Here is a 22380-nt window from a genome sequence, read left to right as displayed (position 1 = left end):
TAAAGTTAAGTTGGAATTCTTCTACCTGATTCATTGGAAGTTTCACCAGATTCCATGGTTAGTGATGATTCAGAAAATTAAGATGCTTACCTAATCCAAAACTTAATTGAACGCTATTTTAATTAACTGATAAAGAACTTTATATTACAGAAGTGCTAGAACATCTGCAAAAGGGTAGATGACCTGATAGCATGAGATCCTATCACCGGACTAATTACGTGGGACTGATGGATAAAGTAATAAAAAAAAAAAAAAAAATGGCCAGCCTTACCATTCCTGGGACAGAAATGTTTTTAGACGGTACAATGCAGCCAGCCTCCAAATTTGGAGTAGCTTATTATCATAATCATTTAAATGATTCAGAAATTATCTCATGGGAGTAAACAGGAATTCAGACCAAGGATTCAAAGTTCAACAATGTATTGGCCAGATACTTCGTTATAATAATATTTTTGTATTGAGCATTTTTTGATATTTCAGGAATTCACAGCAGAGGGCCCAGAAGTTATTTATATTTATTAAAGTCTAGAGCAAATACTAGGATAAATATCAATACATCATCTAAGTGCATCATAAAATGAGGCCAATAGCAGTAACGTGATAATTTCTGATCAGACATTATACACATGAGCTAAGTTAGCTTCCAAACTGCCAGCTCTTTGGTTCGGCACATGTGCACAGCCATTCCATTCAAAACCTTACTCTTTAGCAAACTACTAGACCAAAAAAAAAAAAAAAAAAAGCCATTTTATTGGTATTTTATCCTATGTATTGTAATTAAGTTATGAAGTTAAAATTAGTCTTAGGACAGATTTTTTTAGGTTTATTTTTATTTTGAGAGAGAGCAAGTGGGGGAAGGGCAGAGCGCGAGGGAGACAGAATCCCAAGCAGGCTCCAGGCTACCAGTACCAGAGCCCAATGCAAGGCTCCAACTCACAAACCCTGAGACCATGGCATGAGCCAGAATCAAGAGTCAGATGCTTAACTGACTGAGCCACCCAGGCACCCCAGGGCCAAATTTTTAATGAGGAAAATCTAGCAACTGGAGGGGATCCTTTAATTTTTTTTTTCACTCCATCCTACCCTTCCATTTTTGAAAGAATATCTTTTGTATAATACCTGAGTAATCAGACGGTGCTTATTATTCCTATTCTAATAATTATAAAACTTTAACTTTTTTAATGTTTATTTTTGAGAGAGAGAGAGAGAGAGAGAGAGAGAGAGAACGAGAACGAGTGGGGGAGGGGCAGAGAGAGGGAGACACTGAATCCGAAGCAAGCCCCAGGCTCTGAGCTGTCAGCACCGAGCCCGACGCGGGGCCCAAACTCATGAACCACAAGATCATGACCTGAGCCTAAGTCAGACACTCAACCGACTGAGCCACCCAGATGCCCCATGACTGTAAAACTTTAAATAGATACACAATGAAATCAGAAAAAGCCAACTCTACAAGACAGTTGAATTAATGATTCTCATCAGTGTTCATTATAAAGTACAATATATGTGTATACACTTTTGTTATTGATTCTCATATCTCTGTCCTCATATAGAATGAGTACTTTGAGAACACACCCCACATAGCCCTCTCTGAGTCTCAATTTTCCTTATCTGTAAAAAGGGATTTCCAGTGTTTTTGGCCACACAACCCCCAGAATCCTTCCTTCAAGTGACTTTCTTCATAACTCTCCACTTTGGGTCTTTGCACCTCCTTGAAACCCCAGGCTCCTGAATTCAGTGTGGAAACCACTAACCATCTTCCAAGGCCCCTTCCCTTTAAAAATTACTTTTTTCTATGTTACTACATTCTCCCCTGGGTCTTCCACAATGTTTCTCTAGATACAAAAGCTGAATAGAACCAGCCAGCAAAGCAGCTGGTGTGCAGCTGTTCCCACTCTAGCTTAGCAGAGTGCTTTCTGTCCTGGCATTGCCTCTTCTTCCTGGAAGAGCTGAGGAGCCTGGCAGCTCCTGGGCCGGTGCCAGGTGCGACAGCTCTTCTTGGAAAGTAACAATAGATACCGGATCTGTTAGCTTAAGCGGTGCAGTAGCCAAGCAGAGGCAAGCGCTGCTTTCATTCCCGCACCTTAGCAGTATATGCTCTGTTTGGCAGAACTTGCACTTGATATCCAGCCCCTCAACGCTATGCCCAGCCTGGCAGAGGGAACAGACTGGCTGCCAGGATACCAGGCTCAGCCCTCTTTGGTTTCCCCAGGAGCAGGAAGGGGAGCGGGACGGATTAGCGAGGAGGCACTCAGCCGTTTTATTTTGCCAAACTCAACCCTGCTGGCACCTCTAGGATCCAATCCTGCTGTGCGTATGTCTCTTCCTGTTGACCTTTGTCTGTCACCTCCGGGAGTCGAGGAAACCCATTTTGCCACCTCGATTAAGAAGTGAGAGTCCCCTCTCTCCCATTCCAGAGGCAGCTGCTGTTTGCTGAATATTCGTCAAGTTCTTTTCCCATACATTTATGTACATATATTCACACTTTTTTGAACCTAAAGAAACAAAAACAAAAACTTGTTGTATAAGCTCATCACTCCCTATACTTCCCTCTGTACCTTGTGCTTCGGCCTCACCAGCCTTTTCTTTTTTTTTTTTTTTTTCTTTCTTTTTTTTTTCTTAACATTTATTTATTTTTGAGACAGAGCATGAACGGGGGAGGGGCAGAGAGAGAGGGAGAAACAGAATCGGAAGCAGGCTCCAGGCTCTGAGCCATCAGCCCAGAGCCCGACGCGGGGCTCAAACTCACAGACTGCAAGATCGCGACCTGAGCTGAAGTCGGATGCTCAACCGACTGAGCCACCCAGGCGCCCCTCTTTTTTTCAATATGTGAAATTTATTGTCAAATTGGTTTCCATACAACACCCAGCGCTCATCCCAAAAGGTGCCCTCCTCAATACCCATCACCCCCCCATCCCCCCAGCCCTCACCAGCCTCTTCTGCTTGACCTAAGTCTCGCGGTATGATTAGCACCCTGCTAACACCACGTAGGCAGCAAGGATGCGCTGTTTATGGCTGTAGCGATGGCGGTGTGGGCCCTTATTTCTCCTCCTCCTCCTCCTCTCACGCTACCTTGGATTCCCACACACTCCCGTCTTTGGTTTTGCCCCTTCCGTCACCATCCTGCGTCCGGGTGTCTGATTTCCTCTCACGCCTCAGACGGCACAGATAAGCTGCTGATCACGACGGACGGGAGCCAAGTGCACAAGATGGCACTTTCAGAGCCACGTGGCAGCTTCTAAAGGGCACGGCTTGGACACTTCAAGAAACGTGCTCCTAAGACATTACGAATTTCGTAGACTCAAAATTTTAGAGCTAAATGGAGCCAGGGAGGTCTCCGGTACCATTTCTTCATTTTGTGGACAAGGAACCGGAAGTCGAAAGAGTACCCGTCCGGGATTACGTGGCGGCCAGGGGTGCATGCAAGTCTCTGGGATTATTTACCACACCAGGTAAAGGATCAGGAAGGCCTGTTTATCAGATCAGTTATTTTGATTTTTTTTTCAATTTTTTAAGTTTATTCATTTTGAGAGACAGAACGAGTTGGGGAGGGGCGGAGAGAGAGGGAGAGAGAGAATCCCAAGCCGGCTCTCCTCTGTTAGCGCAGAGCCCAGTGCAGGGCTCGAACGCAGGAAACGCAACAACAGCATGACTTGAGCTGAAATCGAGAGTCGGACGCTTAGCTGACCGAGCCACCCAGGCACCCCCAGAGCAGTCATTTTAAATTTAATATTTGAGACATTTTTATAGTACTAACGTTTTTATACTTAGAAACAAAAGGAGAGTATGTTTCCAAGTTCCAAAGTGACTGTCCCCTCAAATGTAGGCGTTTAAAATCCCAACTATTTGCAACAAGGGTCTCTGCTTAAATCTAACATAGAAGCAGCCATCATAAGGAGAGAATAGAAAGGCACCTGAGTGTGGTCCCAGAGCAGAGGAGCAGTGTTTGTACAGTGCCTGTCATTTAGGTCGTGCTCCCTGCCTGGCCCCTGCACTCATTTATACTCAAATACCAAGGAGACGATACGAAAAAACATTCGCTAGAATGTCTGCAGAACTCTGGGACAGCAGATTCCCACACTCGAGGGTGTGTCGAAGCTGGTGGCAGATCATCATCCAGTGGGTCCTGAAACAACACGAAACCATGGCCTTGGAACAGCCTGGCAGGTGTCCTCAACACGTCCCTAACTTATAGCAGGTGCACCGGTGGGACCAGCCTCACAGGAGCTGAGTCCCCGTTGCCACAGGGCACCCCCTGATGATCCTGAGCTAGAGGCAAAAGGGGGCAGTACCTGAGAGTGCTGAGCTCATGAGTGCACAGGAAGTACCTCTTGGAGATCCCACACAGAGTTGAACGATAGTTGACATTTAGAGAACCTTGCTGGCCTCTTCTAGCAAATATGGGTAAAATACTTGGCTCATAACATTAGCGTGAGGATGAAATGTGCCAAAGAACGTGAAGGCATAAAACAGTAGGTAACATGAGCCCTGCTGCTTGGATGGAGGTCCCAGTGGTTGGAAGCCACCCTCGCCCTTGGTGGGTAAGAAGCCTACAGAAGCTTTGTCTCCTACATAGGTCTCGTCATGCTAGGTGTGTGCTTCCAGCCTCATCTTTGTCTTTCGTCCTGCTGTTCTACTGTGCAAGACGAGGAATAGTCCTAAAGACAGTGAGAAAACATAAAGGGAGTCCCTGATGTAGCACACAGTAAAGAAGCACTTGCTCAAAAGTACTGGGTGATGAATCTATCATTGGTATCATTAGGTGAAGAAAATAGGAAGATGCATCAGGGCTGTAGGGCTTAGGTCTGTAAATATTTCATAATAATAAGCACCTTTGTCATTTCTAAACTTAGAAATGTTTTAACCCGATTTTTCTTTTAACTCTAAGCATCTCTTTATAGTGTAGACCGTCATTTAAGCAAGAGACCACACTGTTCTTTAAAGGGTAGGTTTGTCTGTGTAACAGATGCATTTCTGAGTGGCAGGCTCTTGGTTACTCCCACCGCTCAGTGGCGAAGACCTCTCTTTCTCTGACTCTGTCCTGCTTCTCTTCTTTTGGCAGCTTCCTGTAATTCTCAGGCACCTCCTTATTATATAAGGTATCCCTGAATAGTTTACAGAATGTTCCTCACTTACCCTGCCTTTTTATGGCCCTCCTGGTTAAAGTCCTATTCTCTGGCATCATCATAATTGTTTTCAAAGCATGAATTTCATTTTAATTGAGAGAATGTGATTGTCTCTGTCTCTTAAATCTTTGCAAGTTGCTTGCAGTTACAACGCAGCCGGAGCATTAGCCCATAAAACAAAAATTCATCCACCTGTCATGCTTTCCCCTTATAGTAGGCGGTGCAAAGGCGTGACAGACTTGATAGCTGACTTTTTGTAGCCGTCCTTATTGGTGAACTTGAATTTCTGTTCGTGTGCATTTTGCTATGCAGTCAGTCCTTGTTACCAAGGTGTTTGTGTTCTCTGAAGTCACCGTGAGCATGGGGCTAGGAATACATACAGACAGAGGCACTGTTCCTGGGGCAAGCACAGGGTTAGGTTCTTGTGAGACTCCGGTCACATCGGTTCATTAGCTGATCAATACCTAACCTTGATATATGTGTGTTTTGTTTCTAAGAACACCCTATCTAACATATAGTGTTGCAGCTTAACATTGAACTCATGGCCAGCAGCGCTGGAACTCATGCCTTAAGGAGGTCAGTCTAACACCAGTATTTTCTCCATAAGGCACGGCACAGTCTTCTCACACTTCCGAGCGCTAGACGGCCCTTAACCACTATGTTTGGGAGCCATTTTAAACCATGAAATCACCAACAAAAAGCACAAAACTGAGAAGGAGATGGCCCTAAATAGACTATGAAAAGGACACTGCTTATTTTTTTTTTAATTTTTTTATGGCTGAATAATTTTTTTATTGTATATTTATACCAAAGTTTTTTTTATCCATTTGTTCATTGACAGACATTGAGAGTTTTACATCTTTTTTTTTTTTAATATGAAATTTATTGTCAAACTGGTTTCCATACAACACCCAGTGCTCATCCCAACAGGTGCCCCCCTCAATACCCATCACCCACCCTCCAAAGAAAAGGACACTGTTTACAGTTGTCAGAGTGACGACAAGAAGGCATGGTATCCTCTAGTGTCTTCACACAGGCAACTCAATTGCAGTTCACGTTTTTTTTGGCTGCTGTGCACATGTTCTCAAATGACTGTAACCATGTCCCAGGAATTGATTTGGGGGTTGAAAATAAAATTTAGGGAGTACGCAAATTAACAAATACAGATTCCACGCATAATATGTTTGAATATATTTGTATATATGAATCTGGAGCTCAGGTTATTCACAGAAATATTTCATACATCGTTAAAGAACATCGTGCTCACTATCCCATTAATGGTAAATGCAAATTTCAGGAGCACTGAAAATGGTAATTCTAGTAAACCAAATTTTTTTACCTGCTGATTTATGCCAGAAAGGAAATACGATAATGGCTTTTAGAAATGTCAAGACCAAAAAGTATAGAATATTAGGTTTTTCCATTTAAAGAATGGACATAAACTGGCCTAGTTATTATAAATATACCTCCACAGTTAATCTTTTTTGCCTCCTTCCCACCCCTCCTTCCCCACCTCACTCCCACTTCCTTTACTACATCTTACTACTAAAATGATCTTGGGAAGGAATCTGGAATCCTGCCAGGATGTGCTCAACAGAGGCTCCTGCAGTCAGTGGCATGGGCAATGAAACATGGGAGGTTTTCTGCACTGTTCAGAATATTTATTAGACAAAGTGATGAAATAGTCTCTGTTGATGAGCACACCTAATCTGAGTTTCACAGGTACTGGTGGCCATTTAATGAGATAGGACACTCTCAGGCAAGTGCATCCCCTTACCTAAATGTTTAGAGGCTGTACTCAGTCTCTTTAATTTCCTAATAACTAGCCTAGACTTGTATCAGGAATACTTACTAATCTTATCTCCCCTCCTCAGGAGAAGTGACATAAATTCTTTCCAGGAAGCACATAGTTAAAAGAATATCACACCTGTTACCTCAGTCTTGGTCTCAGAGAAACAACAAAGTCTAAAAGACCGTAGCCATGAAGTCCAATTGTAATAATGGCAGGGGAAGGAATGAATGGTTTTTGAGGATCAGAAGTAGTTGCAGGCATGATCCGGGAAGGGTTTATATACTCCTGGGGTCCAGTAAAACTAGAGAGACCTTGTCCCACAGCTGATTTGGGGGAAGTTGTTGACGTAACTCCTGTGGATAAAAGAACAAGATAATGTAAGTGTGTGCATACTACCAGAACCTGAAAATATAAAATGCTAATAAAATGTGCTTTGAAGTATAGTCACTAGTTTTAACAATGTCATTGCCAATAGGTAAGGATATGGATAATTTCATAGAGAAATTTCTTAAAATTAAGATGGGAATAATTTGGAGGTAAATAGAAAGAAGTATACTTTTTTCTCCTTTAAAATATTTAACGTTTTTTAATTTATTTTCGAGAGAGAGTAAGACAGTGAGAGAGCGAGCCCACAAGTAGGGGAGGGGCAGAGAGAGAAACACCGAATGGGAAGCAGAGCCCGTCACTGAGCTTGAACTCACGAACCGTGAGATCATGACCTGAGCCCAAGTCTGACGCTTAACTGACTGAGCCACCCAGGCGCCCCTTTTTTTCTCCTTTAAAAGGTGGCAGTAACCCTTACAGTTGTCTGTGCTCCCCAGAAAAAAAACTTCAATAGATTGGCATCAGCTTCAAAAAGCAAGACTTCAGGTATCCAAGAGATTCAATTAAATTGCTCCTGTAAGGTCTTGAGTTTAGCAACTGAAAAAAAAAAAAATTGCTTTTTATTTTGGCGACAAGCATTTTGTAAATAAAAATGTTAGGAGGAAAATGGTGTTCTGCGTTCTGGTACCTCAGGTAATGAGGAAGCTGCAGAAATGGCTTCCTTTCTTTCATGAAGGCTTCAGTACAAAAGATCACCACGGAGGTTAGCACCGTGACATTAATCTGGGGCCCTCAGATGCAAGCAGGCTGTCAGCAAATGGCACGGCGGATCAGAGGAGCCCTCGGAGAGTGGAGGAACTAAAAAGGCAGTTGATGTATTAAATCACTACAGTTCTTTAGATTCCTGGGAAGTGATGTCCACTCATAGCTCTAGAAAGGAATTGAAAAGCCAAACTGTTTTACTCTTGAAAAACGTAATTGGACTTGCCTGAATTGCTTCGGAATATTCAGGATTTCTAAGGCTGTTGGCAGATTTTAAAGAGGTATCATTTTTGCACCACATGAAATACTTTATTTCTGAAATGGTGATAATCAAGCATATCTAGTAATATTTGAAACGTCATACTGGAACTGAGAAGAACTAGCTTTCCTATTTAGGTTTATAAAATTCCCTAAGTTGACCGCTGGCCCTCATAAAAGATTTCTTCCAACAGATCTCTTATATCTTTGTGTTTTCCTTTTCCACTTAGGCCCATTTGTCTAGACATAGCAGCTCTGCTCTGAGGGGGCTTTTGCTCTACTACGACAAGATAGCAACTATCTAGAAGGGCTTTATAGTCAGGTGGAATTTGGTGGAGTAACCAACTAGTATCAGGAAGGAAAAAACTGGCAGAAATGAAATGCAGAGGCACCTTAAGTATGATTTGCCAATCCCTCAAATAGCCTATTATTGAATCAAAATGTGAATGGGTACAAATAGTAATGTTTTTTTAAAAATATGCCCTCACTTTTTAGAAGAGATGCATTCCGGCTACAAAGCGAGTGCCGAAATTTGGTCTAAGTCTGTTACACAGGTAAAGCTCTGGTTCCGGGGAAAGCCTTAATGTGATAGTTTTAATAAGAAAAGAGTTATCGGGACAGACCTCTTGCCCAGGGGTTGCTGATTACAAAGCTGCCAAGTAACGTTCTTTCACTTGTAGTTGCTACTTTAGTAGCAATTTTATTTGTAAAGGTTCAAAAAAAGAAAGCATATGTTTAATAGAAAATTTAAAAGAAGAAAATAAGAATCACCTACCCCCGGTAGGGTTAAAAAAAAAAAAAAAAAAGATTGCACTGCATGGATGACCAGAATTTGTTCCACCAGTCCTTCATTTGGGGACATTTGGGTCGTTTCCAATTCCTCACTATTACAAAGGATGCTTCATTGGGCAAGCTTGTGGGTCAATTATTGTGCCCACTGCTGATTACTTCAGTTGGACAGATTTCTTTGTGGAATCACTAAATCAAAGGATTAATTGCTGTTTCCTTTTACTTGGTAGTGTTTTTCGACTCTGGAGTCTCCCCTCCATGGTCTACAGCATCCCTGGTCTATGCTGTTCTATAGGCTTCCATCTCACACAGAACAGATTTGTTTGGCTTTCTTTTCTTTTTCCTTCCCCTTCCCCTTCCCCTTCCCCTTCTCCTTCCCCTTCCCCTTCCCCTTCCCTTCCTTTCCTTTCTTTTCTTTTTCCTTCCTCCCCCCCCCCTTTTTTTTCTTCTTTTTCTTCCCCTATCCTATCCACAGGGACTCTGAAGAGAGAAGGTAACCCATTGGTAAGAGTACGGTCTCCAGAGGACAATTGACTGTACCTCGCTTCTAATGTTCACATGTGTTCAGTTCTTGGGTTTCCTGCCAAGGAAACTAAAACTAAAACCAAAACTAAAATGTTTTCCAGAATTGTGGTTTGAGGTTTCCTGTCCTCTGCCATCTTTAGAGTAGGAATTAGCATATCCTTTCAGTTCTTACTTTATAATTCTATCTCATGTTTGAGCCATAACTTTTTTCTTTTAGAGAGTGCATGAGCAGGGGAGAGGTATGTGGGAGCAGGGGAGAGGGAGAGGGAGAGGGAGAGGGAGAGGGAGAGGGAGAGGGAGGGAGAGAGAGAGAGAGAGAGAGAGAGAGAGAGAGGATCCAAAGTAGGCTCCACACTCAGCACAGAGCCCAACACAGGGCTCGATTCCACAACCCTGGGATCATGACCTGAGCCGAAATCAGGAGTCAGAGGCTCAACCAACTCAGTCACCCAAGCGCCCCTAAGCCATAAACTTGTTGATAACTAACTCCAAATCACTTTTGGTGACTCATCAGCCTCCTAATAGAGGATTTGATTTTCTGGAAGATGACAACAAAGCAAAGATGTAAGAGAGAAGTAAAGGTAATTCAGTTAATGCAGGAAAAGAGGTAGACTACTTTAATGATTTCTCAAAATAGTATTACCAGATTTCTTCACCACGATACTTATTAAACATCTCGTGTGTCCATTACATTACATGCTAAATGAACAACCTACCTTCCTAATACCTTAAATAAGGTAAATTACTAAAGAGTTAATATATTCTTATTAGCTCCAGAAATTGCATATTCTGTGAATTAATAAATGTTAACTGTTGTACATTATGCACTCTTTTCCACATCTGTAATCATAGTTTTATAGTTGGGAGTCTTTAAAAAATGACCTAGTGCATCTCCTCATTTTGCTGTAGGAACATTAGTATCAGTCAATGTTCAAGACTTCCACAAGTAAATACCATACAGCCTATATTGATAACTCTCTCAATATCTCACAGTTCTTTGTTGGGAAATTATTTACTAACTCCAACCTAAAGTTACCATGCTACCACTGTAAGCTCATACCTCTTTAGTCATTAGCAGTGTCGAAATTTGCTCTCAGAAATACAAGTCCTCCATATGGTCGATGTGATTTCCTTCTTGTAATGAGAGTACATTGAGAAGGCATATACTCACTGAACGATGAAACATGGAAGAGGAGATGACTCAATAAACATTTTAAAGAATGTTTGCAAAGTGTGATTTTCAAATCTGTGTTGAACTTAAATTCCCAACTTGGTCTCTGCACAACTGTTTTTACTAACTTGTATTTTGGTATAATGCCATTGGTCTCCATTGACAGCCTTCATGAATAACAGCCCAGTGAAACTCACTGCTGCATTTGCCATAAGGAGGACCCCTTAGAAAAAAACTCCCATCTGGTCTTCACAGCAAGAATATTGTACTTCTGAACAACTGGTTTGTTAAACACAGATTAGACCAGGTTTCCCTGCTAGGAAATTCAAGCCAAATTGTGGCCTGTCCATTAATAAGTAGGGACTGGAAGGCACCCAAGGCTACCATGTTGGTTAGCTCAGGGCAGTGCTATTCATAGGGTATTCTTTGTGAACTGTGCCTCAGAATTGTGCACACAGGAGTCCTTGGCCCACTGGTATGTAGTTTTAACACGTTGTTCTTGATTCCTCCTTTTTTTTTCCCCTCATTCTTTCTTTATCCATTTTCCCCCTCCTATTTTTAACTTTCATAATATTTTTGCGCTCTCTGTGTTTATAAGCTGCTCAAAGTCCTTTGTGGAATAAGGCACAGCATAAATGAATAACTAAGCCGCAAATGCAAACCTGTGTTGGTTCATGCTGTTAGTGTCATTAACCACACACTGGCACCCACCCAACTTGATGCTTACTCCTGTTACTAGTTGTTTCAGCTCAGAGGTATTGGTATTTGATAAGCTGGTGCCTCTATAAAATCAGAATATGGCATGTAAGCTCATATTTGAAATTAGAGTCCAATATAGCTAGAAACATATGGCTCACACTGTGAAATGTTCATTTTCCCTTCCCAGAGAGTTTCAGAGATATGCACATGAACATATGTCCATTCATGGGATTCCTTGCCAGGTTTTTTCTTAAATTATGGTTTGACATTTCAGATCATTAAGTGGACACATCTGTCCATGTACGTTTTCCTTTTCAAAAAAAAAAAAGAACATTTGAAGACCTTTACCCAGTGACATAGTTCAGCATTCTTAGCTTGCCCTGATGTCTTGTTTAGTATTCTCAATCCTTAAAATCAGGCAGAAATCTACAGAACTGTGTGCAGTCATTTTGTTAGTGGCCACGAAGCCCCTGGGTATTGAGTGAAAAGAAAGAAGTCATTTCCCCTTTTTTTGTTTTTTTTTTTTTGTTTTGTTTTAAGTATATGTTGTGCGAGTAATCCTTTTGTAAGTCTTTGGTTTAAAGGAAAGAACCTTAAAGTTAGAGTCAAAGGATTCGTTTTTAAATGTCTCCTCTGTCACTGACGGTGACTTTGAGCAAGTCCTATAACCTCATGGAGCCTCAGTGGCCTGATGTAGAAACCGAATAATACTAACGCCTGTCCTGTGTACCCCGGAGGGTTACTGTGCAACGCAGAGGAGATAATGATGTGTATGGTGGTGCTTTGGAAACTAGAAGAGCTGTTAGAACTACGTTTCTGGAATAAAATGAGATCACAATAATTAATAGCAGAAACACTCTTTGGCTCAGGTACTGTCCACTCTGCTAGAATTGTAGAGCCCTCAAATTCTCCCACCGAGTTCCCGGAGTCCACTGGGATTGTTGAACCCATGCTCGGGAATGAATCACCTTGGGTTGCTCAAGGTCACTCAGGTTCCTTCTCTGTGGCTCGCTGAGGTGAGGGCCTGTCCATTGCTGCTCACACAGGCCGTGCTCACTAAATCCTTGGGCTGAGGTCCTTGGGCTAAATCCTTGGGCTGAGGCCACCAGCGTCTTCACCAAAGGGACATACACTCATCCCTGCAGAACCACTCTGGACCCCTGTCGACTGTGACCTTCTCTCCTCCATCACCTCGGAGAGTATCTCAAAATGGAGAAAATGCCCTTCACGCCTGGCTGGTCTGTCAGGACACTCGTTGAGGAGGAACATCGGTGGAAAGAGGTGAAATGGAGATATTCTCCAAAGCCACGCTCGAAGGTTTCCGTCCCAGGCTTTGCACATATTATCTAAGGTTGTCACAGAGACCGTACGCTGAGTGGCCCAAAGATGATGTAAGCTTTAGGAGGCCTGCGGCGGTTTTGGAGCTGTGAATTCTAACCATACTGTGGCTGTGTTTAGAGGATCACTGGCAGCTGAGCTGTCATGGCTAATGACTAGACAGCTGTCTCCCAGTAACTTGGGGTGCCAGGAAACTGGCAACCTCAGAGGTTAGAGAGAATGGAAATAAATACAGATTTATTTAGCCCTGGGTACCAGGAGCTCACAAGTGGTCTGGGCAGATAGATAATGGCCCTGTTCTTTGTTACGTAAGCTACGTAAAGCAGCGGTCTTTACTAATGCTTTTAGTAAAGCATTTTGTAAAGCATTAGTACTTTACTAATGTGGCTTCGTGCCTTAAGAATCAGCTGAGATGAGCTAGAGAGTTTCTGGTCCTAGTCATTCTGCTCTGCCAAGAATCTCCCCCCTTTTCCTCTAACACGTTAATGGTTTAGACATGATAAAAAGCTGCGCACCTTATCTCTACCCTGGGAAATGAGATCCATCCCAAGAAAAGTTTAAATACACTACTTGCTGGGGCACCTGGATGGCTCAGTCGGTTAAGCGTCCAACTTCAGCTCAGGTCATGATCTCGTGGTTTGTGGGTTCGAGCCCCGCGTCGGGCTCTGTGCTGACAGCTCAGAGGCTGGAGCCTGCTTTGGATTCTCTGTCTCCCTCTCTCTCTCTGCCTGTCCCCTGCTCATGCTCTCTCTCTCTCTGTCTCTCTCAAAAGTAAACATTAAAAAAAAGAATTAAGGGGAGCCTGGGTGGCTCAGTCGGTTAAGCATCCAACTTCAACTCAGGTCGCGATCTTGCGGTCTGTGAGTTCGAGCCCCGCGTCGGGCTCTGGGCTGATGGCTCAGAGCCTGGAGCCTGCTTCCGATTCTGTGTCTCCCTCTCTCTCTGCCCCTCCCCCGTTCATGCTCTGTCTCTCTCTGTCTCAAAAATAAATAAAATAATTGTTAAAAAAAATTTTTTTTAATTAAAAAAAAAATTAAATACACTACTTGAACAGAACTGGGGCACTTGTCCTAAAACCTGGCACACACAGCAAGCCTGTGGGGTTTTTCAATTTAGATTGAGCTGATTGGGAGGGTGGACCTGATAGAGATTATGGGTATTCTGAGCTAAAGCAACCCATTTTCCTTTCCTTCATACCCATTCTGGTGTCCCACCTTCCAACTATGGCACCGTGCACCCAGACTCCAAAACAAGTGTGGCAGACAGCTGTGTGTTTTCAATTTACCTAATTTAATCCTGAAAGGTGGTCTACTTGAAAAAACTTTTGTAGACCCGACCATTAATTCTGTGTTCATTGATTTTGACCTTTAACCCCAATAGAGCAGAAGTTAAAGATTATTATTCTCTTGTTCATTAAGATCTAATTCACTAACTAAGAGAATGGGTGGTATTCTGTAATATAGTACAACAGGGAGAAAAGGGGTATTCCTAGAAAATTTTTTGAGATCAAATCATCCGATATGTATTAAGTATTAACCAAATACATGAAAATTCTGTTTTGGCTGAGAGCAGAACCTCTGACTATTAGCTGTGCTGACATTTTCATGTTGTAGATGGTTAAGGAAGAGTGGGTTCTATTATGATAGGCTTAATTTTGACCTTCAAGGGAAGAGCGACTAATACGAGGAATTGATAAGAATATTGAAGAAAAGGAAGTAGATCATCTTAGAGCTTCTAGTAATCAAGGAAAGGAATACAAGCTCTTGAAGGCATCGAGGTATTCTATTGTTTAAAAGCTTCAATTTTATTGTGCCTTGTAAAAGAAAGAATGCATTGCTAAGAAGCAATTCATCTCCACGGGATGAGAATAGAGGAGCCAAAGAAACTATGTGATCATTATACCCCCAGCTATCCATGGGAGAAGGGACCTGAGTCAGCCAATAGGAATTTACTCTGTTCAGCAAACCCTATTGTGGACGAAGATGCATGGAGCTTTCAAAACCAGTAAGACTGTCAGATTCCATGCTCACCAAGCAACATTCCAATTGTAATCAGAATTTGTAGACAGATTATTGTAGTGGTGACTACGTTACATGAAAATTTGTGTTTTTTTTTTTTTTTCACATCAGTTTAACATATCAGCCTCCTATTTGGTTAGCATGTGTAATTCTCTTAAGCTCAATTTTGTACGTTCATACAAGTTATTTTTAGGACCTACCAGATAATACTGGCCTGTAGTAAGGCCATCTGTAGTTCATCTTTCTGTGACTTCAACAATGATCATTGAGGAACATCTCCGGTAATTTCAAATTTTAAGAGATTGATTCATTGATTCAATGATAGTGAAAAATCTCTAAGTTTAATTCTGTGAAGACATATACATAATGAATGAAAGTTTACCAAAATATCAAGAGTAGCATGTTAAACATGAATTATTTGCCAGAAACCAATCTACTCAAGTAGCTTAAGATAAAGAAAAAAAAAAAAGAAAAAATGGTGGAGGTGAGGGGTGGCAAGCAATTAACTGAAAGGATGTAGGAATATCTCTTGGGTGCCTTGGGTGCCCCGGATGCCTCAGTCAGTCAGTACCCCCAACTCTTGGTTTTGGCTCAGGTCATGATCTCACGGTTCATGGGTTCAAGCCCCACATCGGGCTCTATGCTGACAGGGAGCTCTCCCTCTCCCTCTCTTTCTGCCCCTCCCTTGGTCGTGCTCTCTCACTCTCTCTCAAGAATAAATTATATTTAAAAAAAATTTTTTTAAATAAAATAAAACTCTACTTTCACACATTTGAAAAAAATTATTCTTAATGTTCTAAGTAAAATCCTTCTATTGAAGTAATAAACAAGGAAATACTCTGATAGTATAATCGTGGCTGTATCAGAATTTACAAAAATGTCTTTTGAGTGTAAAAAAATAAAATCTCCCACAAAGCACCTTTAAAAATAATAAATAAGCATTAAAAAAAGAAGAAAGGATGTGGGAGTATCTCCTGGAACCTAAGGTCAGGAAATATACTTGACTGAACTAGGAAATGAAAAGTTGGGAACCAAAGTCAGATGCTCTTTCTTTCTGCAGTTCATAGACTCTTATCTCTACTTCTCTCTTTCTCCATGAAAATAGCTACCCAGCCTATGCCTCACAAGATCACTCAAGAGCGCAACTAGAATCTCAGAAGCTCAAAGTCCAGGAAGGGGCCTCTGGCCCAGCTTGGGCAAGTATTTGCTGCTATGCCTAAAGAGTGATCTCCATATTGAAAGTTTTATAACAGCATGTTAAGAGGGAATTAAATTCAAATATAATGAGCACAGAATAAGGAGGCACCTAAGTATATTAAATTTTAGTTGAGGCTTTTAAAGCATCGTCTAGCACTAGATACTGAGGAACTTACCAGATGAGTTTGAAAGGAAGTACCATCAATAATCCGGAGGTGGTATGAAGAAGAGGAGAGATTTTAGGGGACTGGAGGTGGGAAAATACTGCCTTAAACATTTTCCAAAGGGGAGAGAGAATGTTTGGTTCTGGAAACTTGACACTGATGTACGACTCTTAAGATCCTAGAAGAGACCACTTATTCATACTTAAAAAGTCACCTTCACTAGGTACCAGTGTGAGTCTATGAAAAGGAATCAAACCAACTAGTAACTGTATCTTAAAAAAAAAAAATGCGTTTACATTAGTGGACCAGGAGACTGTGTGATACCTAATTTGTCTTGATTTAGTAGGATAGCTGAGTAAAGTTCTCAGATCCCTGTGGACTAGGTAAAGAAATATCGTGTGAATGATAGTGCAGTTAGATGAAATTGATGAGTAGAGTGATAGCAACCTCTTAAGGATTACACATAGCTTTCAAGCACTGTATTTGACCTTCTCATATTCGTCCATATAAACAGTGGCTCCAGAGATAGAAACCATACTAATCCAATTTTCCACATAGAAAACGAGGAAGGATGGTTAAGAGAGCAGAGCCTGCTGGAGCTCATACCCAACCAAAAATGCAAAATAAATGTAAACAAGGTATTTTATGCTGAGTTCAACTGCAAAAACACAGAATGAGAAACACTAGGCTGAGCAGTAATTGGGGGAGAAAAGTTGTAGGGGTTTGTGAGCTAGCAGTATGATACCGTTGCAGAAAATATATCCAGTACCAGTGTAATTTTAAGTTGTATTTGTAAAGGAATTGTAGCCAGATTAAGGGTTGTAAGATTGCACCTTTATGTCGACAATTCCACATCTGGATTATAGCAGGCTTTTCTGGGAAAGACATTGACGAAAGGAGCATATCCAGAGAATGGTGATCAGGAAGTGTAATTTATAAATTTCTTTGCTGCTCAGATTCTCTATTTTGGTACGTGTAATGAACTGCAAGGAATAAAATCTACCGTAGCATGTTCTTAAGGGGCTTACTTTGTGTCATTTCCAATCAAAGTACGTAGAAACTGAACACTTGGATAAAATTCCACTCCCCCCAGCCTGTTGAGTTTGAGTGATTGGGTTTAACAGTGATAATTCTCCTTTCATTGAAAATGTATATTGGTTTCTGAATGCTGAGTTAAATTTTATATTCTACATTACTAATTTATTCAACCATTGGGTGTCAGCACTGTTTCATGTAAATCATAAGCAATTTTCCACTTCCTTTTATCATGGGAATGAGCAAAAAAGGTTTTAGATGGAGACAGGAAAGATTCTTAATTGATTTAAAAATAAAAGTAGGGGGCGCCTGGGTGATGCAGTCGGTTAAGCGTCCGATTTCGGCCAGGTCACGATCTCGCGGTCCCTGAGTTCGAGCCCCGCGTCAGGCTCTGGGCTGATGGCTCAGAGCCTGGAGCCTGTTTCCGATTCTGTGTCTCCCTCTCTCTCTGCCCCTCCCCCGCTCATGCTCTGTCTCTCTCTGTCCCAAAAATAAATAAACGTTGAAAAAAAAATAAAATAAAACGTTAAAATAAATAAATAAATAAATAAATAAATGTAGGTAGTGTATAAAGAAAAACAGTGTTTCCTAAATTGAGGATTTGTTTCCTATGCCTAAAAAAGTGTGCATATATGTGCGTGCACATGCACGCACATACACACACCCCTGTAGATTAATGATAGTTTCTATGGATTGCAGAGGTTTGCAGCCTAAAATGCTGTTTTTCATAGTCTGCTGAATTAGATATTATTTGTTGATAAAGTCTAGACACAACAAGGCCATGTATCAAACTACTGATCTTAAAAACAGCTGGTACTGAGGGAATACAAGTAAATTATACACAGGCATTTCACTTTTGGGTTGAAATTTACTTTTTTAAGTTCTAGAAGAGTCACTGTGAGAATTTTTATTCCCATCTTTTCTTCTGATCGCCAGCACCTGGCCCACATAGCCCCCATGAGAATACTGTGTTAAATGACTTTAAAGAATAACTATAGCTTTAATCACTGCAAACCCATAATCTGAATGTGAATATTTGCGACCAGAACAGTCTCTTGATGATGCTAAAGCACTACTGTCCTCGATGTTAGAGGATTTTTAAGCTCTCTTGGAAGATGAGGCACCAGAGAGCAGACATTAGTCCAAAGTCTATAACATAACCCATCCACTTAAATGTGGCATTCTTGTTTCAGTTGGCCGTCCTTCTTATTAGAACTGATTACAAATTCTCCACCAGTAAAGTGAGAGAAAGGATGCAAAATAGGGGGTTTTACAGTACCATGGGGGCTTCTTTCAATAATAAGTCTTATCAAGGCTTTGTATATTATAAGGTCTCTTTCTGTATGCTCCACTCAATGGCTTCATCTCACAATGGAAAATCAGAGAAGCTGCCAAAGAGCTAAACTTTCTCATGAACCTGCATTCAGGCTGATGGTGGCCAGTGAAAGCTAGTAATTAAAAGTCACCCAATCTGCATTGGCTTAAAGGTCTCCTTTCGGCTAGTGGCCAATCAGCCTGAAGTTCAAACTCCCTCTCTGGGCTGTTTCTCCTCCATAGGGTCTCATCTCGTCTTCCTTTCTTCTATAGCATCCAGATGATAGAAGGGTCCTGCATCCTTGAGGTGCTATGGGTACTTCTGGTCTGTTTACCCTCCATCTCTGCTGCCTTCTCATGTCTTCCCAGGTGTATGACATCTTTGCACTTGCTGCTGAAGGAACCCCTGCTGTAGTAACTTCTGGTCAATTCTCCTGCTGCCCTTGGGACACATGGTCCCTTCCGACATCTGCCCCACTCCAGGGACTCACTCCACATTGGCTTCCACTGATACTGTGGATCCTCTGAACCCCACCGCCCAGTCCCTGGCTAAGCCTTCTACCCCATCACTTTGCTAAATGTCATCTTACCCCTTACCATGGTGACTCCCAGCAGGCCCGTGGTTAACTCTAAGCTACCTTCCATGTTCCCATGGAAAGCATGTGGACATCCTAGGCTCTCTGGCTCCAACCTAGAGCCAAGGGAGCCTGCAGAGAATAGGTGGAAAAGGGAATTGTCTTTAACTCTCTCTGCCTGAATACACATCAAAATTATTTCTGTTCTGTGCTGTAGCCATACCCTGTGGGGTGGTCTCCTCCTAAAGGTCAGAACTGGAGGCCAGGCACAAGTCCCATTCTCCATCTGCTTTTATTCCCATCTTGTTCCCTCCAGATTTTCTACCCATCCTCACTAGAAAAGCTTCTCCTTCCCTTTTCTGTGGAAAAGTAAGGAGATGGTTAAATAATGGACCAGCCAGGGGCCCCTGGGTGGCTCAGTCGGTTAAGCGTCCAACTTCGGCTCAGGTCACGATCTCACGGTCCGTGAGTTTGAGCCTCACGTCGGGCTCTGTGCTGACTGCTCAGAGCCTGGAGCCTGTTTCAGATTCTCTGTCTCCCTCTCTCTCTGACCCTCCCCCGTTCATGCTCTGTCTCTGTCTCAAAAATAAATAAAACGTTAAAAAAAAAATTTTTTTTTTAAAAAGAAAAAAAAGTAAATAATGGACCAGCCATACTATGGAATATTATGCAGTAGTTAAAAAGATTTAGATAATATGATAAATCTGTACATATTCACATGGAAGAAGAATTTATACATATTCATCTGAATATGTTGTATGTGTGTGTATATACTCACACATACATACTCATTTATATGCCTGCATAAGAAAAATTTAAAAATACACAGCCAACTATGAACAGTGATTTCTCCTAGGATGTGAGATTTGACATAGTTGAGGAGAGGCAAGGGAGGGAACTTCCACCTTAATAAACTTCTGTGTTGCACAAGTTATATAATGCTTTTGTAATTTTTGAGACAAATAGGAAAGTATATACCAAGAGATGTTACTGGCACACAGTCTCATTTACATCTCTGGAGTTATTTCCAAACTGTCCATAGGCAAGAGGAGATGGAGAGGCGAGACAACACTCTCTATTCCAGTTCTCTCGTCCCCTTGTCCTGTGGAAGAAGGCAAGGTAGCATGCCCAGATCTTTAAACTGTCTCCACTTATGCAGTTCCCCAGGACAGTGACATTGCCCCTCATGGGACCCTCTCTCCCGTCTTCACTCTACCTCTGCCTTCCCTCCTCTAGTCTCTGTGTGTTTTCAACTCCTTTCTGTCTGCCATTCAGAGTCCCTGTCTGCTTATTTCCCCAAGTTGTCATCTTCTGCCTTAGAAATCAGCAAGTCCCAAATGTCCTCCCATGTCTTGAATATTGTCACCAATTCTCGTGTCTGTTATAAATTGATTGGTGTCTGTGCCATCCGGTTCTGCTGTGTTAAGCCCAGTGGTTGTCCTCAGAGAAGGAACAAGGTTGCCTGAGCCTCCATCTGGGTTACAGTTTGTTTTGGGGGACTGTTATTCCTACTGTCTAAAATTAGACCTATCTGCCTGGGTTGCTTTCTCTCCAGAAGCACTCATCACATCTTCTTTCAAGATCTGCATTCCTCCACTGCTGTATTTTTTAAGTTGCTCTTCTGAATGAATATTTGGACCCTCTCAACTTTGGGTTACACTAGAAAGCCCTCTTGGTTTAACTTGTTGCTATAGGGTGCCATACCCCACCTGTCCTTCCCCATTCCTGGGGCCATCTCCTGGCTGCAAAGGGGAGGAGACGAGAGGGCTCCCATCACATAACAATATGCTCCATGGGTGCCTTGTATTGAAATGATATTCAATATCATCAACAGTTCTTAGATCAGTTCTTAGCCATTCATACATAGGAATAGCTAGTATTTTTTCTTTTACGTTTGTTTTATGTTTAATAAGATTTCTTGTGAATTCACGATAGCCTAGGTTTATTTCCTGCCTTCACTACTTACTAGCTGTGTGATCTTAGGCAAATCATTTCTTTCTGAGCCTCAGTCCCCTTATCTATAAAATGGAGATATTAAGGGGCGCCTGGGTGGCTCAGTTGGTTGAGCGTCCGACTTCGGCTTAGGTCATGATCTCATGGTCTGTAAGTTTGAGCCCCACGTGGGGCTCTGTGCTGACAGCTCAGCGCCTGGAGCCTGCTTCGGATTCTGTGTCTCCCTCTCTCTCTGCCCCTCCCCCATTCATGCTCGGTCTTTCTCTCTCTGTCAAAAATAAATAAACATTAAAAAAAATTTTTAATGGGGATATTAATAGTACTGACCTCATAGTGGTATTCTCAGGTTAAATAAGTTACTAAAAGTAAAACACAGAATGGTGCCTGGCACATAATAAGTAGATGCTGTTATTTCCTCTACCGCAAATGCCCTTCTTTGTAACTTTTCCTCTTTAACTTATGTTTATTTTTCGTATTTTAATTACATGTTCCAAAGATATAGATCTTCCAAGTTCCCATAATACCTGCAATCATATGCACACGATTCATTCTTGTGCTCTGTGCTCTTATCTTTTCCTCCCCACTCCCTCCCCATCTCTTGGGGCTTAGTACTTTTTTTTTTTTTTTAATCATCTTTAATCAAATCACTAGCTCCAGGGGTCCTTCCTGACCACATGTCTCGAGGCTAAGTGAGGTCCACCTGTCATAGGCACCCTGGTTTTTGCATCGACGCTCTTGGAAAGTACAAATATTTGCTCTGTGTCTTGATTCCCCTGTAGGACCATGGCTTCGTAAGGGCAGAGACCGTGCTGTCCTCTCAGTGCTGTAGCTCTGGTGTCTAGCTGAGAGCATGAGCATAATGGGTAATTAATACTCCTTTAATGAGAAAATGCAGATATAGGAAATAAGATTTAAGTGGATTACTGGACTCAATCTGCATTTCTATAAAAATCAACCTTTAAGAACATAGATAATTTAGAACAATTTTGAAAGGAAAATACACACTTGGAGAAAAGGTTGTTTCCATCTGAATCAGACCAGGACCTATTTTAAATAATGGTTCCTATTCTAATTCCCGGTATAGGTTATCAAGCTGATAAGGTTAATTACTGCTTTTATGGCTTTAAATTTAATCTTGGGAACAAGCTTATTTACTTCATGGAAAGCTTTGGCGTTAAAACAAACAGAAATATAAATGTGTGTGTCTATGTACACACATATATACATATATATGCTTTGTGTGTGTGTGTGTGTGTGTGTGTGTGTGTGTGTGTGTGTGTGTGTGTGTATTTTTTGTGAAACTCACTAAACCTTCCCTGGCTCCTTGAGTCTTTATCGGGCCC

General features: G+C 41.7%; 1 protein-coding gene across 2 annotated transcripts in view; it reads left to right on the top strand.

Moving 5' to 3' along the window:
* The window catches only part of GALNT7 (polypeptide N-acetylgalactosaminyltransferase 7), a 147266-nt gene that overhangs the window by 94608 nt on the left and 30278 nt on the right, over positions 1 to 22380 (top strand). The window lies entirely within an intron of this gene.

Source organism: Prionailurus viverrinus, chromosome B1 (assembly GCF_022837055.1).
Source record: "Prionailurus viverrinus isolate Anna chromosome B1, UM_Priviv_1.0, whole genome shotgun sequence".
Taxonomy (NCBI): Eukaryota; Metazoa; Chordata; class Mammalia; order Carnivora; family Felidae; genus Prionailurus; species Prionailurus viverrinus.
Note: the sequence above shows the minus strand (reverse complement) of the source record. Positions and strands in the feature narration are given on the sequence as shown.